Raw genomic sequence first — 15,724 nt, 5'->3', positions numbered from 1 at the left:
TGTGTGTTCTGCTAATGACTTTTAAGAAAAATGAATTCTGGAAGAGGAATGACTCTTTACAATAATCATTTGTATTCTGGAGACAGCCTGGTTCCTCTGGGGCTTTGGGGAAACACTATTTTCTTTGCCGAGCGTACAGCATTTCAGTCACTTAGCAGGCCGGGGTGAATGGAACTCGTTGCGTTTCTACTGCCGAAGCAAGCTCAGCCCAGCCTAGCAAATAAACAACGTAGTGAATATGTGGGGTTACACGCTACACATGGGACCAGTATTTTGCAGATATTTATATATATATATATATATACTAGGGGATTCATCGCGCCCTACGGGCACTCTTCACACCGTCGTAAGGGGCTGCGCCCCCTTAATTTGTGAACATTTGTATATGAGAAAGATGGTTAGAATTGTATGAAAGATGCCTGTATTGCAACTTGAGTTCTAGGTGAAATGTGTTAAATAGAGAGCATATGATGTGGAAGGGGGTGTGTATTGTTTTGTTTAATTAAAAAGCTGTTACAGAGTAAGATGTACATTGATAGTGTGGATGGTACAGTGACATTTGTGGGTGTGGGGGGGGGTGTTTGTGTTGTTTAGGTGTGTGTGTGTGCAATAGTATAGTAGGGTGTTTTTGAGTCAGCGGCTCCCCACTGGCGGAGGTCACGACACAGGAAAACAGGAGGCTGGGTAGTGATAGGGGTGTGTGGGCATAAGGGGGACTAAAGAGGAGGGTGGGAGATACTGTGCAGCTTCTGCAAGTGGGTGAGGGTCCAGCGTGGCAGTACAGGATGGTGGCCCTTAGTCAGTGTCTCCTCCTACTGGGTGGGAGTTCAGGTGCATGAGAGCAGGAGGCTTGGCTATGAGGCATGATAGGGGCATGTGGGCAAACCAGCGTCAGCGACTCCCCAGTGGTGGAAGTTACGGTTCAGGAGAGCAGGAAGCTGGGTAGTGATAGGGGTGTGTGAGTATACGGGGGACTAAAGAGGGGCTTAGGGGTGCCATGAATTGCAGGAGGGGCGCGGGGGTGCCGTGAATCAAGGGAGGGAGGGGGCGCAGGTGTCGGCGAATCGTGGGAGAGGGCGGAGGTCCGCAAAGCGTGGGAGGGGGCGTGAATTGCGCTAGGGGGGGTTGCGAATTGCGGGAGGGGGGGTGCGCGGGGGGTCGCGCGGGGGGTCCGTGAATTGCGGGAGGGGGGGGGGGCACGGGGCGCGATGAATCACCTAGTTGGTTATATATTCTTGTAGAAGGATGGTAGGATGTTGCTGTCATTCATAATGCATTTACATAAACAGTAATAGTAGCAGTAAAAGGTCTGACTTAAAACACCTACAGTAAAACAGAACAGGTGTTATATATTATACAAAGAATTGGTTGATGATGTGTAGTTTGAAGTGCACATAGTTCATAGTTGTCACTGGAAAAAAATTTCTACAAGAAAAAATCAACACAGAAAGTTCAACACATGTAAATGTTGACATAAGTGTGGCACTTCATCGGTGTCCATGTCGACACATGAGAATGAATATGAAAACATTCAAAAAAAGGAAAATAAATCTTCAAAAACTCATGTCAACCTTTTTCATTGTCGACCATAGCCGTGCCAGTGTTTTGCATGTGCCATTTAATCCTGGGTTGCCGTGAATCACGTGCGGGGGTGGGGGAGGGAGGAGGTGAGGGGTGTCCGCGAATCACGGGAGGAGGGGTCGTGGGTGGATGCCGTGAATTGCGGGAGGATGGGTCGCGGGTGGGGGGGGTGTGGGTGCTGCGAATCGTGGGATGGGGGGGCGCGGGGGGTTGCAGTGAATCGCGGGAGGGTGGGTCGCGGGGGCGGGGGGTTGCCGCAATTACAGGAGGGGGGTCAGGGGTGGGGAATCGCGGTAGGGGTGTCGTGGGGGGCACCGTGAATCGCGGTAGGGGGGGTCGTGGGGGGCACCGTGAACCGCGGGAGGGGGGGCCCGGGGGTTCAGTGGCGTAACTCCCGGAGGCAATGGAGACATTTGCCGCCGGGCGTTAGCCACTAGGGGGGGCACAGAGAGAGGAGCATGGTGCACTCGCATAAAAGAAAATGAAAAAAAAAAAAAAACTACAGCTCCTAGCAGACCTTGCTGCAGGAAGCTCAGGGCTGCTGGGAGCTTAATTTTAGTTTCAGTTTCTGCAATCCAGCTGCAGTTAGTGCACTGTGCAGCAGTTGCACCTTCCTTGCAGCCAGATAAAAGGGAACGAGTGGCTCCGGAGCAGCAGTCCGAAAAGGGGGCGTGGCTACACGGCACTGGACTGGACTGTACACACAGTCATTGCCAGCCAGGCCCTGCAGCAGCAGCATGGTGAGTGTGACTGTGTGTGTGTGTTTAACTGTTATATCCAGTATGTAATTATCTGTGTGTGAGTGTGTGTGTGTGTGTGTATATGTGTACCTATTATGTACAGTATGTATTTATCTGTCTGTGTGTGTAACTTATGTACAGTGTGTGTGTGCATACCTCCCAACTTTTCATTGTAAGAAATAGGGACACTCGCGCGGCGAAGCCGCGCGAGCGCCCGAAAAGGGGGCGTGGCGTATGCAAATGAGGGCGCGGCTTATGCTAATTAGCCGCGACCTCATTTTCATACGAGAATAGACGCTGTGCGCATGTGCACAGCGTCTATTCTACTACATTGGGGGGTCTCCCAACTGCCACCCCCCCGCAGCGGGACAATGCCTGCCGCGGGTGGGACGTCGGGACAGGACCCGAAAATCGGGACTGTCCCGACGGAATCGTGACAGTTGGGAGGTATGTGTGTGTGTGTGTGTGTGTGTGTGTGTGTGTGTGTGTAACTATTATATACAGTATGTATTTGTGTGTGTGTGTGTGTGTGTGTGTGTGTGTGTGTGTGTGTGTAACTATAATATACTGTATGTATTTATCTGTGTGTAATTATTATACTGTTGGAATGTGTGCATGGGTGAATAGGTGTGCATAAGTGTAGGTATGTATAAGTGTGTGACAGTATGACTATATATGCATGTGTATAGGTGTGTGATAGGTCGCCTGCCAAATGTCGGTCCGATTGCCCCCCCTTGCATGCCATGTCCCTTCTCATGGGCTGCAAATGGATGTTTAACATAAACATCCATTTGCAGGCTACGTGGAAACAGTCACATGATTCGATGGCCGCTGACCATCCAATGATGTGGAACGTGCACGCATATCTAAGTGACTCTCAGTTCACTTAGATCTGCTTGCACACTCGAGAGGAACTTGGCAGGCAGCTGACATCCGGTGATGTCAGCTGTCCACCCATGGCACCCACGTCACGGGCCGATTATCATGGGAACAACCATAAAATGCTGGGTGCGAATATACGCAGCCACTCCTGCCCGCAGTTTGGGTGCCTGCGCTTGGCGAATAGTGTGGCGATACACATGCGCCAGCGCATACGCACATCGATTCCTCATGCGAACGCACTGTGGATGCGAACAAATTAGAATGACCCCCTTTATGTAGGTATATGTGTGAGTATGGGATATTTTTTCTTTATCTGCAGCCCAAATAAATGGGTACATTTATGCAAATAATGTGACATGTGCCAGGAGGCGTGTTTAATCAGTGAGCAGTCTGTGTGCATGGATGTTTAGAAGTGTACAGTATGATTATTTATTTAGTTACAGAAGTGTGTTATGTAAGAGGTGTGCAGTGCTACATGTGTGTTTATACGTGTACAGTATGTGTGTATTTATTTAGTTACAGACGTGTGTTATGTGCTGTGCAGTGCTGCATGTGTGTTTTTAGTGAAACAGGTTTGTGGATGTTAAGTGACAGATGTGTGTGTCTGTTAAGTGTAAGGTGTTTGCGCATGTGCATGTTTGAGTGAAACAGGTGTGTGTTTGTGTTGAGTGACAGAGAAAGTGGAGGATTTCGGAAGGCCACCAAGACACATGAACGAACAACCCGTGTCGTTTATGTGATTTTTTTTTTTTACATATTAAACAGCCAACCCGCATATCACAGAAGCCGGACGACCCGCATATCACCTCACACAGAAGCAGGCCGTATACCACTCTTGGAGGGAGCCAGGACACATACTGGGAGCTGCAACACCTCCGTGGGACATTGGGCAACCCCCCATGAGCACTTCCATTCTTACAGGGATCCAGTGACACAGAGAAGGTAATGTTGATCTGTATGCTGCTCCCTGCACACTTCTATCAATGCTCTCTCTTCTTTCCCTTTTTCGCACACTTCCTCCCCCTAGGGTTACCACCTAGTCCCTTTAATTCCGGACACATGTTAATTACACAGGTTCTGTGGCAGTTTAAAATCAGGTGAAGTGGAGTCTTGAAGTCAGCCAGCCACAGAACCTGTGTAATTAATATGTGTCCGGAATTAAAGGGACTAGGTGGTAACCCTACCTCCCCCCCATCTCTAACTTTCTCCCTATTTTTTCCACACTCAATCCCACCCCCTCTCTCTTTTCTCCCTCTTTCTCACACTCATTCTCCCCTCAACCTCCCCTCTATTCTTCCCCTCTCTCACACTTACCCCCCTTCTTTACTCTCACCCTTCCCTCCTTTTCTCACCCCTATCTCTCTTATCTACCTTATTTACTCCCCCCCCACTTCTCTCAATATGTCTCATCCCCCTTTCTTCTCCACCTCTCTCACTCCTTTCTCTCAAACTCTCTCTCCTCTTCACCCTCTCACCCATCTCCTCTCTCTTTAACCCCTCTGTCTTGATTCCCGCTCACACTCTCTCCCCCCTTTCTCTCAACTCTGTCTCTTCACGCTCTCTCACACCCCTTTCTACGCTCAGCCCTCACCCTCTCTATCTCTCACACACTCTCCCCTCTCTCACACCCCCCCCACACTTCTCACACTTACTTTTACCTTTTCTCCCCTCTCTCACACTCCCCCACTTTTCACCACTGCTTCTCCTCATCATGCCTTCAGAGGCCAAGAAATGGTTGTGAGGCCATACCCATTTTTTTGCGGGACAGAGGTGTGTATGTGTCTGTATTAGGGGGGGGGGCACCAACATTTATCTTGCCTCCGGGCAATTGGGATGAACTTACGCCACTGCGGGGGTTGGCACGAATTGCAGGAGGGGGGGTGTCACAGGGTGGGGCCGCGAATCGCGGGAGTCACCGGGGTGCCGCGAATTGCGGGGGGTGTGCTGCAAATCGCGGGAGGGGGGTCGCGGGGGGTGCCGCAAATCGCCACAAGAAAAAAATCAACACAGAAAGGTCAACACATGTAAATGTTGACATAAGTGTGGCACTTCATTGGTGTCCATGTCGACACATGAGAATGAATATGAAAACATGGAAAAAGTGAAAAATAAATCTTGTCAACCTTTTTCATTGTCGACCATAGCCATGTCAGTGTTTTGCATGTGCCATTTAATCATGGGGATGCCGTGAATGGGGGGGGGGGGGAGGTGCATACCCAATATGACCCTCTCCAGGAGGGACACATTGCTCTGTTTCTGGACTTTCTTCTTAATTTATGGATTACCATCACCTGTGCTTAAACACCTTTCTTATCAATTACCCTGTTTAAAATGACAGGTGATGACAATCATAAATTAAGATGGAAGTCCACAAACATAGCATTCTGTCCCTCCTGGAGAGGGTCATGTTGGAAGGTATGGAGGTGTGGGGCGCTCACCTGGTGTGTCTGGTGTGTAGCTGTGTCTTTGCTGTGTAACATGGAGAGGCAGAGGGTGTCTGGCACTGTCTGTGGGCTCACTGGGCTGGTTCTCTGTCATGTGAGTCAGTCATGTGAGTCAGAGGCTCCACCCAGGGTTATATCTCCAGACACACTTTGAGTGACAGATGTAGCCAAATATATAAGATATATATATATATATATATATATATATATATATATATATATATATATAGAGAGAGAGAGAGAGAGAGAGAGTATTTGGAGCTCCAACCGCGCACAGTCACCAGAAAGTAAAATGTGCTTTTCCTTTTTCAGTTGTGTGTCTGCAGCCTTTTCTCTCAGGAAGCCAGACCATGGCTCTCAGGTGTCCCAATCAAATATGTAGAAAAGGAGAGAATGGCGCAATCAAGTCAGTAATCATAAGAAGATTTTTACTTGACAAATAAATAGCTCACATACATAGTAAAAAGCAGCAAACAGCTTGCCCAACAAGAGAGATCCTTCAGAGGCAACCAGGAATCGGCGGAAGCCGGGACTCAGTTCCCCACCGTCGGCGCCTCTTTGCTCAGACCAGGAAAGACCAAGAAGGTCTGTGCACGATGCCGTGAAGGTAGCCACGCCTCTACGCGTTTCGTCACGTGTGGGACTCCTGACGGGGTGCTCACAGAAATAAAGCATACAAGCAATCCAGGAACACTGCGTGCACTCTCACAGACTTCCAAAAGCAAGACTCAGACACAGTAGAAATAGTGCTGACGTTTCAGATTTAATTCCCGTTCCCGTTTTCATGCTTTGAAAACGGGAATTAAATCCCGAAACGTCAGCACTATTTCTACTGTGTCTGAGTCTTGCTTTTTGAAGTCCGTGAGAGTGCACGCAGTGTTCCTGGATTGCTTATATATATATATATATATATATATATATATAGAGTTGTGGTAGCGGATCGGCACTCCAACTTTCAGATATGAGTACCTGGGTGCCCTCCGGATCGGAATGATAAGGAAGTAGCAGGCAGGCGGCGGCACTCCAATAGGAATTTTTTATTGTGCGCAATAAAAAATTCCTATTCGAGTGCCGCCGCCTGCCTGCTACTTCCATATATATATATATATATATATATATATATATATACAGATGAGCCCTTGTCATCTTTGCCCGGCACCCGCCAGAACGTCCCCTCTGGCGAGCGCCGGCAGCCAGGGCCTCCATTAAACTGGGACGCGCGTGCATCTCCAATTCAGGGAGACGGACAGGGTTAGGAGGGGGCGGCAAGGGAAAACGTCAGCGTCAGCAGGGGAGGCGGACATCGGCGGGAAGCTCCGTTGCCATGGGCTGCGCGAGCATCTCGGGCGCACGCGCCCCCTGGCGGGAGCTGGGGGCTGACGATAGTTTCACCAGACTCTGCCTGAATGAGACCGGCTACATCTGTAGATAGATTCCATAGGTAACTGGCACTCCTGGGTTGCCGATTGGAACTTGTGTGCTCAGGTGCCTTCCTAGAGCCAGATGATTTTCTGCTCAGATATAGTAGAATAGATAAGGATTTTCCAAAAGTGCAACGTTTCGGAAAATATATTTATTTACTTATAAACTCGCATCCTGTATTTCTGACATAACCATTTCTCTAGTTTTACACTATGTATATTATCCATTCATTCAAACCAAATGTTCATCCCCCTTTCGGCCCCTCTTTATGCTCCCTGGTGCCCCCCTCCCTCCCTATCTTCTTTCAACACCTCTAGGACATGCCTTTTACAAGCTCTCTGCCACCATTCACCCCTATGTCACCCCTCACACCCTCCTCTCCACTTATGTTCAACATGTCAACTCTGCATGAGGTTTCTCTTAAATTGTATCCTTGTTGCCTCTTGTAAAATTTGTTTGACACGGGCATTCACGCTACTGTAGGTAAGCATTACATTACCATTGTGCGCAATTATTATTATTGTGTTTTTTGTTATTTATTGTAATACATATTAAAGCTTTAGAAAAATGTACAAATAATATGAGTAGGATAAAAACCGTAAGCATTCAATTTTACTTAATGTAGGTGGCACGGATGGCACAGTGGTTAGCATTGCTGCCTCACAGCACTGAGGTAATGGGCTCAGTTCGCACTCATTGCCTATCTGTGTGGAGTTTGTATGTCCACTCAATGGTTACATGGGTTTCCCAGAACACTACAAAAGCATACGTATAGGTTGCTGACAAGAAAATTAACCCTAGTGTGTCCATGTGATAAGGACTATAGAGTGCAAGCTCCGCTGGAGCAGGGACATTCCTAAGTTCGACATGGATGGAAGGTCGACACACGCATTAGGTCGACACTGGCTAGGTCGACAGTCAAAAGGTGGACATGAGTGTTTCCCTTTTTTGTCCCGAATGTTGAACATTCGACATGGACACCGTCTAAGTGTACTGCGTCCCTTTGTGGTGCTCGCTGCGCTCAAGCAGTCAGTGTGAATGGTCCCGTACCCGGGATTGGGTACACGGGACTTTAAAAAAGTTGCTGATTGGAGCTTTCTTGGGCTCACAAATGCTAATCTCATCTTTCAGAGCCCTGGAGTCCATTTCTAACGACATGCATATGTATTTGCAGGGATTTCCCGGGATCAATGTGAATGGGGCTGTCCCGGGTCAATCCCAGGTCTGAGTGCAGTGTGAAAGGGTACATTCCCGGGTAGAGTCCCGGGAAGCATCCGAGAACGCATTCCCGTGTATGACCCGGCTCTGCGAGTGTGAAAGTGGTATTATTGTTTATACTGTATGCTGTTTACTTGTTACCCACCTGGCTGCTGCACAGCGAACCGAAAACAAATTCCTAGTATACGCAAGAATACCTGACCAATAAAGCTGATTCTGATATCATACTTGAAAGAAGGTATGGCTTAGTGGGATGATGCTCCCCCGAGGCCACTCCCCCATTTTGTCCCCTTGGGGAATAGCCAGAGCTCTGTGAGTTGCTGGCCATACCCCTTGTCCCCCTGCCTGCCGTAAATAGATAATAAGCAGAGCAGTGGGTAGCAGCTGCCCCCCACCCCCACTATAGGACACTGCTGGCCCTGGGTGGAATGTGGGACTGTCCCCCAAAAAGGGGAAGGTCACAGGAAAAAATGGGACAGTTGGGAGGTATTGAATACCAGCCTATGTATCCTGATATACTGTATACATCACAACCTCTGGGAGTGGAATGTTTTGGCACTCTATAAGTCACAATAAAATGAAAGTGAAGAGGTTAAATCATTATTTAACCACTACTGGCCATGAAACGCGCTGGGATTAATCACTGCGTACCAGCAGTGCAGTAGTTAACAGTAGACTTCAGCGTCCTCACCCAGTGACTCGAGGGGAGATTCCAGAATGAGTAAGGACATTTGGATACACAAAATAATATCAACAAACACACGTGTGTGCAGCTAAGTGCCGCGTTCACAGGGACAGCCAGAGAGTTATGTAGCAAATGCACAAGCCGAGCAAGAAGCCAACCCGGTGTTATGCAGCATCTGAGATTTGTCTCCGCCAACATCATTTCATCAGGAATCAAGTCATTTGTGTAAACGGTTTCAGCCGCAAGATGTTTTGGTGCTGGAGAATGAACTGGGATAATCTAGGAGTTTGTAAACATTCAATCTGGCAGAGGATAATTACCCCAGATGTACAAATCTGCTTCTGCAACCTATGTAATGAAATGTTCTGCAGTGCAGCGTACAATCACGCTCATGTCCTCTCCTGGACGGTCTAAGGGTCATCTATGGACATGAGCCATTAAGTGCTGATGTCTTGGAAAGCAATTTGGGTCCGATGCTGCTGGAATGAATCTGCCACATCGGCCCTGTTGGTGTGATATCGGTTTTATATCCGTCATCATTGGCAGGGTGCAGATACGCTATCAGCTGAAGAGTTGACCGAGATACGGACAACTCTACAATGGCCATACATCATACACTCGGAGTCGTAACATTGCAAGATTTATGGCATGCTTTGAAAATGTTGCGCAGCATATGAGGTTGACCCCATTGTGGTAACCAGGAGAGAAGAACACAAGGGGCCTAATGCAGACCCGCTCGCTAGGCCGCATATAATCGCTACCTAGCAAGCAGGTAATCGCCACATGCGATAAATGATCTGTTAAAAGGACTCCTGGGGAGCTCTGGCGGCAGGAGATTTGAAAACTACCATGCAAATGAATGTGCGACCACTGAGACTGGGAGAGATTGCTCAACCAATCAGCAGCCACCCATTCAAATCTGCCCAGCGCTACCAAAGCTACCATAGAAATGAATTGGCAGGCGCTGATTGGCTGAGTGCTCTGCCAGCCACCCGCTACCTCGCTCTGCAGACTATAGGTGTATGCCAGCGGTGATACATCACGGGTGTTAAAGAACAGCTGCAATGTGCCGCTGATGGTCCAATGAGCAAATTATCTTTTGCTCATATACAGCCAAACCTCTGTAACAGGCTCCGGCCTCAGCTTTCTTCGTATTGCCATTTACCGCCCCAGCAGTGCTGGCAATGTGGCAGCGGCATCAATCACAGGCTCTCTGGTGGAGTCAGCATCGGCTCTCACAGGATCTCCTCTTCTGGGCGTCCCTGCCTTCTACTGAAGCCAGCAACCCCAACAGGCACCACTGCTCCCACAGTTCCCGGGGAGATCTCAGGAGACTTTGCTTAAACCCAATCCCAGTGCAATATATCGTCCCGGTGCCCCCCCCAATGGTTTGGGTTTGCCCATGTGGATTTCTGCGCATGTGCAAACTTTGCGTACGGGCGCTGCGAGTTATTAACTCGCCGGGTTATTTGCAATGGGGAGGGAGGGACAGCGGCGGACGGGTGCTGTGGCGGCACTGGGCCATGGAAACACCCAGCATTTCATGGGTGTCCCCACAAAAATGCTGGGCATTTCCATGGGTACGCGGGCGAGCCAACACCTGCTGGGGCGTGTGGCTGAGGTCACATGACATCAGCCACCCGCCCTGTCTATATCCCAGTACCCGCAAATAAAAGTCAGTTATGAATAACTTTTATTTGCGATGGTAGGAGAAATCATTTGATGGTCCGCGACCATCTCCTGTGGCAGCGCCATGCGAGGGGATGTGTCTTCGTTATATGTTACTTCGTTAGTTACAAGAAACTGAACCGGCAGTGGTGGAGTGTATTCGCCGGGGCGGGCTCTATGGCGCTCAGTAAACTGCAATCTTCGCAGCTTACCGAGCCAACCAGAATCAGGCGCCATGTGTATGCAGGGCCGGAGCAAGTCCCCCGCCCGCCCCAGGCAAATCCCGTGGCCCGCTCCCCTCTTGGGGGGGGGAGGGGGTGTTTCAGCACGGCATTACCCACGCTCCGGGGGGGTAGGGTGTGGACGATACTATGGCACAGGGGGCAGGGGGGGCGGGCGATACTGCGGCGGGCGCCCGTAACCCCCTTGTCCAGAGGGGGGCAGCATTGATTCACGGGTGGGATGGGGTGGGGGGGAGAGGGAAGCTCACTGACTCACCTGCTCCCCGCTCCCTGCTTTCTATGGTACCTTTCTATGGTACCTCTCCTTGGCGGCCTCCAGTGGCTGGCGCCCTAGACAAATGCCTAGACCTGCCTAGTGGTGGCGCCGGCCCTGTGTGTATGCACCTTAAGTGTGTGCATGTACATGTGTTTAGGGCAGACTAGATTGGTCAAGTGGTTCTTATCTGCCGTCACATTCTATGGGCGAGATGCAACCCGCATTTTCATATGCAGCAAAGCCCCACTGCCGGGGCTTCGCTGTGGGGGGGTTACGCCAGTTCTAGATGGCATAACCTCATGGAAGCCTATGGGCTTACCTTCGGTTCCTTAATGCTGACTGCAGCATGCACACACAGAAAAGGTTCGGAGAAATATAAACATTTCCATGGTGTTATCTGACTAATTGTTTTAATTGCATTTTAATTATCTAAATGAACCTCTCACCTTTGACTCTGGTCCTTGCCGAGTAAAAGCATTGTTGGAAATGCCATGATTTGTCTAATGACCGCTTCCAAAAATACTGATACAATGACGCCCTATCTAATCAGCTTCTCAGCCCTAGGTGCTGTCGATAAGTCGATCAATAACACCTGACGATTTTCTGTAACAGGCATTAATGGGCATTGCTCGACCATCGATTTACTTCTGTGTCTCCCGGACATTCAAAGAGATCATCCGATATAGTGCAAAGGGGATTTCAACGTGAATGAATCAGGTAAACAGAATTTCACAGTTACCAGGGAAGGTTGGTTCTTAGTCAAATCTTAATGAGTGCAAATCAACTGATTTCCAATAGTCTGTCAGGTTAGAGATGGCATTAATCAGCCAATGTAAAGGGTAACTCTACCTATTAACTCACCAATCGCACGTGTATCAGATAGCAATTTGTTTTATCTTAAAAGGAGAGAAATAAAACAATGGCAGCTAACTTAAATTAATACCTTCACTTAACCTCCATTAGCATTCATATCTAATTGCATCCCATCAGGACTGTCTTGCAATCTGGTGGGACTGCCATGCTATGGAATGCTATCCTTATGTATCCCCCCTATTATCCCTATAGATTGTATACTTGCGAGCAGGGCCCGCCTACCTCTATGTTACTAGCCAGTTTGATGAATATGGTAAAACGCAACAGAATTTGCTGCGCTATATAAGAAACTGTAAATAAATAAATAATACATCTTTTTTATAACCCTAAAATAGTTGTATAGTATAACAATACAGGTTTATATATCTTAGTTATTTCATTTATTAAACATGATGTTCTGGGAATAGTAAGGTGCCTTTGTTAAGGACTGCTGGCTATGGGCTTCTCTTCAGAACGCTGCTGTGTGAGGGCTCTGACACGGAACCCTCCCAGCATGCTCCGCGGGCACCAGCTTCTCTGTGCATGCACAGTTGGACTTCCCCGTCAGAAACGAGGAAGTCCAGGCAGCCGCGGCGGACACAAAGGGCAGCTCTTATCGGGAGAGCTGCCCTTTGCGTTATCGCATATGTTAGATATGTTTGGTACATCCCGCCTTGTATGAGAACATAGATACAAAACAAGATCAAGCTGATGTGGCCAGGGACAGTTAACCATTTGAGGGATATAGACAGCTAAATCTGGGGATGGGGACACCAGCGAGTCTGCCTATTACAAATTAGGGTGTCTATGAGGAAGACATCCTTGTACTTAATACAGGTTGTGGAACTTCTGAAGACGCCACCTCCACACTTTCACTTGATGGGCTGATAAGTGTGTATCAGTGGCAGTGTGATGTTGGGGGGAGCCGTAGATTGTAGTTTTGCCTAGGGTGCCTTACACGGCCCTGGACGTGACCCATCTTATCTTGCTCATTTTTGGTAACTGAATATTCCTGCAATTTACCCTAACCAGGATTACATTTCTTTGCTTATATTTTACCAACCAATTCAACAGGGCGATTGGTACCAGTGACAATTAAGCTTTTCTCCAGGCTATTTCACCATAGGGGTGTGTTAGTGGTCATGTGAAAGACCACTAACCACCACAGACATGTGGCTTTACAAATATGTCTGAAAAGAACGTCATCCATGATGGAATGATAATTACCAGTCACCCTAAGGGACATCTTTCTCAGCAATAATTTTCAGGAACTACCCATAGAAATTAGGTATTCCCAGAATGTAAATGGGTCTGGGAGGGAGGCCTGCTGTGTTCCCATGAGTCTGGGTAAACTCCCTGAAATTTGTGAGTCTTCTAAAATTTCTGAGGATTAACCAACACAATTCAATATTAGGATGCGTGATGTACAAGTAGAGGTGGAACCAATGTTCTAGAATAGTAAGATAAGCCGGTGATAAGCATACTTGCCTATGAGTTTCAAGGAGTCCTACCGGACTACTGAAAGAGTAGCGCAACCTTGTGCATTCCATCTACTTATCTAGTGAATTTGGCAGGATGGGGTGAGGTTGGAGAATTCCTAGCAAGTTTCAGATGCAGTATCACATCCCACGATACATGCAGCAGAGATGGGGCCAGACGGCTGCAAATCAATATGCAATCCCCCACGCCCCCACTGCCAATTGAATCTCTTCTGTAGGGAATTTCACAGGGGAGATAAAAAGTGGTCAATTAAGCTGAGAATTGGGTAATGGCCGCGCATTGCACCTCATCAATGCAAAATTAGTTACAGATGTGACATCTCTCTTCCTACCCCCAACCGGTCACGGGTGCAAATTTGCCTCAATTTGCTACTATTTGCATCTAGCAGGATTTTTAGAGGGGGTTTCCAAATATAATCCAACATCCCCCACTCTGCAGCGCATTGCGCTAAGTATGGGAGTCTGGAGGGGTGATAACAGCCCTGAAAATTGGTCTTTTTATACACTATTTACTGCCTATAGAATACAGTATTACAGTATTAATATTTAACAGATGGTCTATAGTATAGGCTGTTTCACACATTTAAATAAGGTAAGTGCTCAGGAAGAGGTTAAACATATAATTAATAAATACACAAACATAATAGAACCAGTACTGCATTTCATAAGCTCACAATCTCCCACTTCATGGTAAGGCTCCTGTCTCTTCCTCCTGGCAGCTACTCTCTTGTCCATTGCAATGTTTGAGGGCTCAGATCCACACATACAGTAAATGTAGTAGAAGAAGCTGGTACACTGGGCATGTGCAGCAGCTCTGCTCTGTCCCTTACACTGCATGATGTGGTGGCAGCTATATTGATCATATTATATACCACTGCTATTGTCTTCATAATTTAAAACACTTGCCAAGAGGAGGGGGGGTTCCGGGCAAGTAGAAACCCCACCCTGTGTTTGCCTATGCTAGCGGGGATGTGCGTACAACTGTGGGCATGCTATATACAGCACAACAACCCACATTTAGGGATGATTCAGACTTGCTCATTCAGGTGAGTCTCCGATGGTGCCCAGGGAACACAGGTGTGTGATGATGTGTATACATCCGCTTGCAGCGTAGTGGGGGTATCCGGCCAGGGGGGTTTGGGGGAGTGCATTCTCTGAATCAGGCCCTTAGTGTATAAGATGGCACTTCTGTACCTTGGCATATATATGACTTCTACTTTATGAGGTAATGATCCTGTACAATAAATTGTTTGTATATTAGAAGTCTCTGCATAAGTTTGCAAAGCCACAGACCATATCTCTTATATATTTAGCCTGATCTGTCTGTCTTATATATTTAGCCAGATCTGTGTGTATAACGCTGGGTGGAGTCATAGAGGGAAACTCCGCCCAGTGTTATACACACAGATCTGGCCTAATATATAGGAGTTAGGCACTGGGGCACAGCAACATGTACAGGTGGGCAGTGGGGCACAGGGAGGGGGAGGTTCCTCCTGCCTGTCATTGGGCGGCTGGGGCAGTGAAGGGGCGGGTCGTGGATTATGATTGGCGGACGCCGGACCAGCGGTGCACGCCCACCGCCCCCTGTCCCCCTTCAGAATCTGCTGCCTGCTGGAAGTCAGTGTGGCCAGCAGTGCCCGCCACCCCCCCACGCCCCAACGACAGCGCACTGAGCATAGGCAGTGTCGCCCGCCGACCCTGCCATCCCCCACCTGATGGAAGTCAGGTCGGCACCGCTTAAACCCGTGTAGTAGTTGTGTAGTATCCTTAAATGACTGGATAATTTCTTCATATAAACTTTAGATTATTTCTCTGAAAATCATTTGTTTCCAAAATTCTGTTTCCTAAGAAAGGAAATCCCCAGGAAATGCTCATTTATTTATTTATGTCCAATTTAACACCAGGGCCCAGAAGTCAACGGAACTCTGCACCTGATGTGTGAAAGTGTGACTGTGTGCGCATTGTGTACTGGAACCTCAGGACGGAGAACTGCAGGGTGGGACTGGATAAACAGCTTATCTTCTCGTGAGGAGTTTCAGACACAGACCTCAAAGCCAAACTCTGGATACAGCTTCAGCCAATGATGTTTTTATAGGGAAAATATGTACAGGAAACATAGGCAATAAAAAATGAATTGATGTCCAAAATATAATACATAAGACAGGTTTGATATTGGATACATGTCAGAAAGCAAAGCACAGGCTCTCCAATTGCCCAATAAACAGCCCAGGACTA

The 15,724-nt window shown here is 48.1% G+C and overlaps 1 long non-coding RNA gene across 1 annotated transcript; it reads left to right on the top strand.

Annotated features, from left to right (window-relative positions):
* Positions 1-2,111: 2,111 nt before the first annotated feature.
* LOC146027134 (uncharacterized) lies at positions 2,112-15,601 on the top strand. The gene is made up of 4 exons (XR_014454698.1): positions 2,112-2,321; positions 3,969-4,145; positions 11,751-11,855; positions 15,394-15,601. It is a non-coding gene; the product is annotated as an uncharacterized LOC146027134 (long non-coding RNA).
* Positions 15,602-15,724: the final 123 nt, after the last annotated feature.

Source organism: Crinia signifera, chromosome 8, assembly GCF_055691185.1.
Source record: "Crinia signifera chromosome 8, ASM5569118v1, whole genome shotgun sequence".
NCBI lineage: Eukaryota > Metazoa > Chordata > Amphibia > Anura > Myobatrachidae > Crinia > Crinia signifera.
Note: the sequence above shows the minus strand (reverse complement) of the source record. Positions and strands in the feature narration are given on the sequence as shown.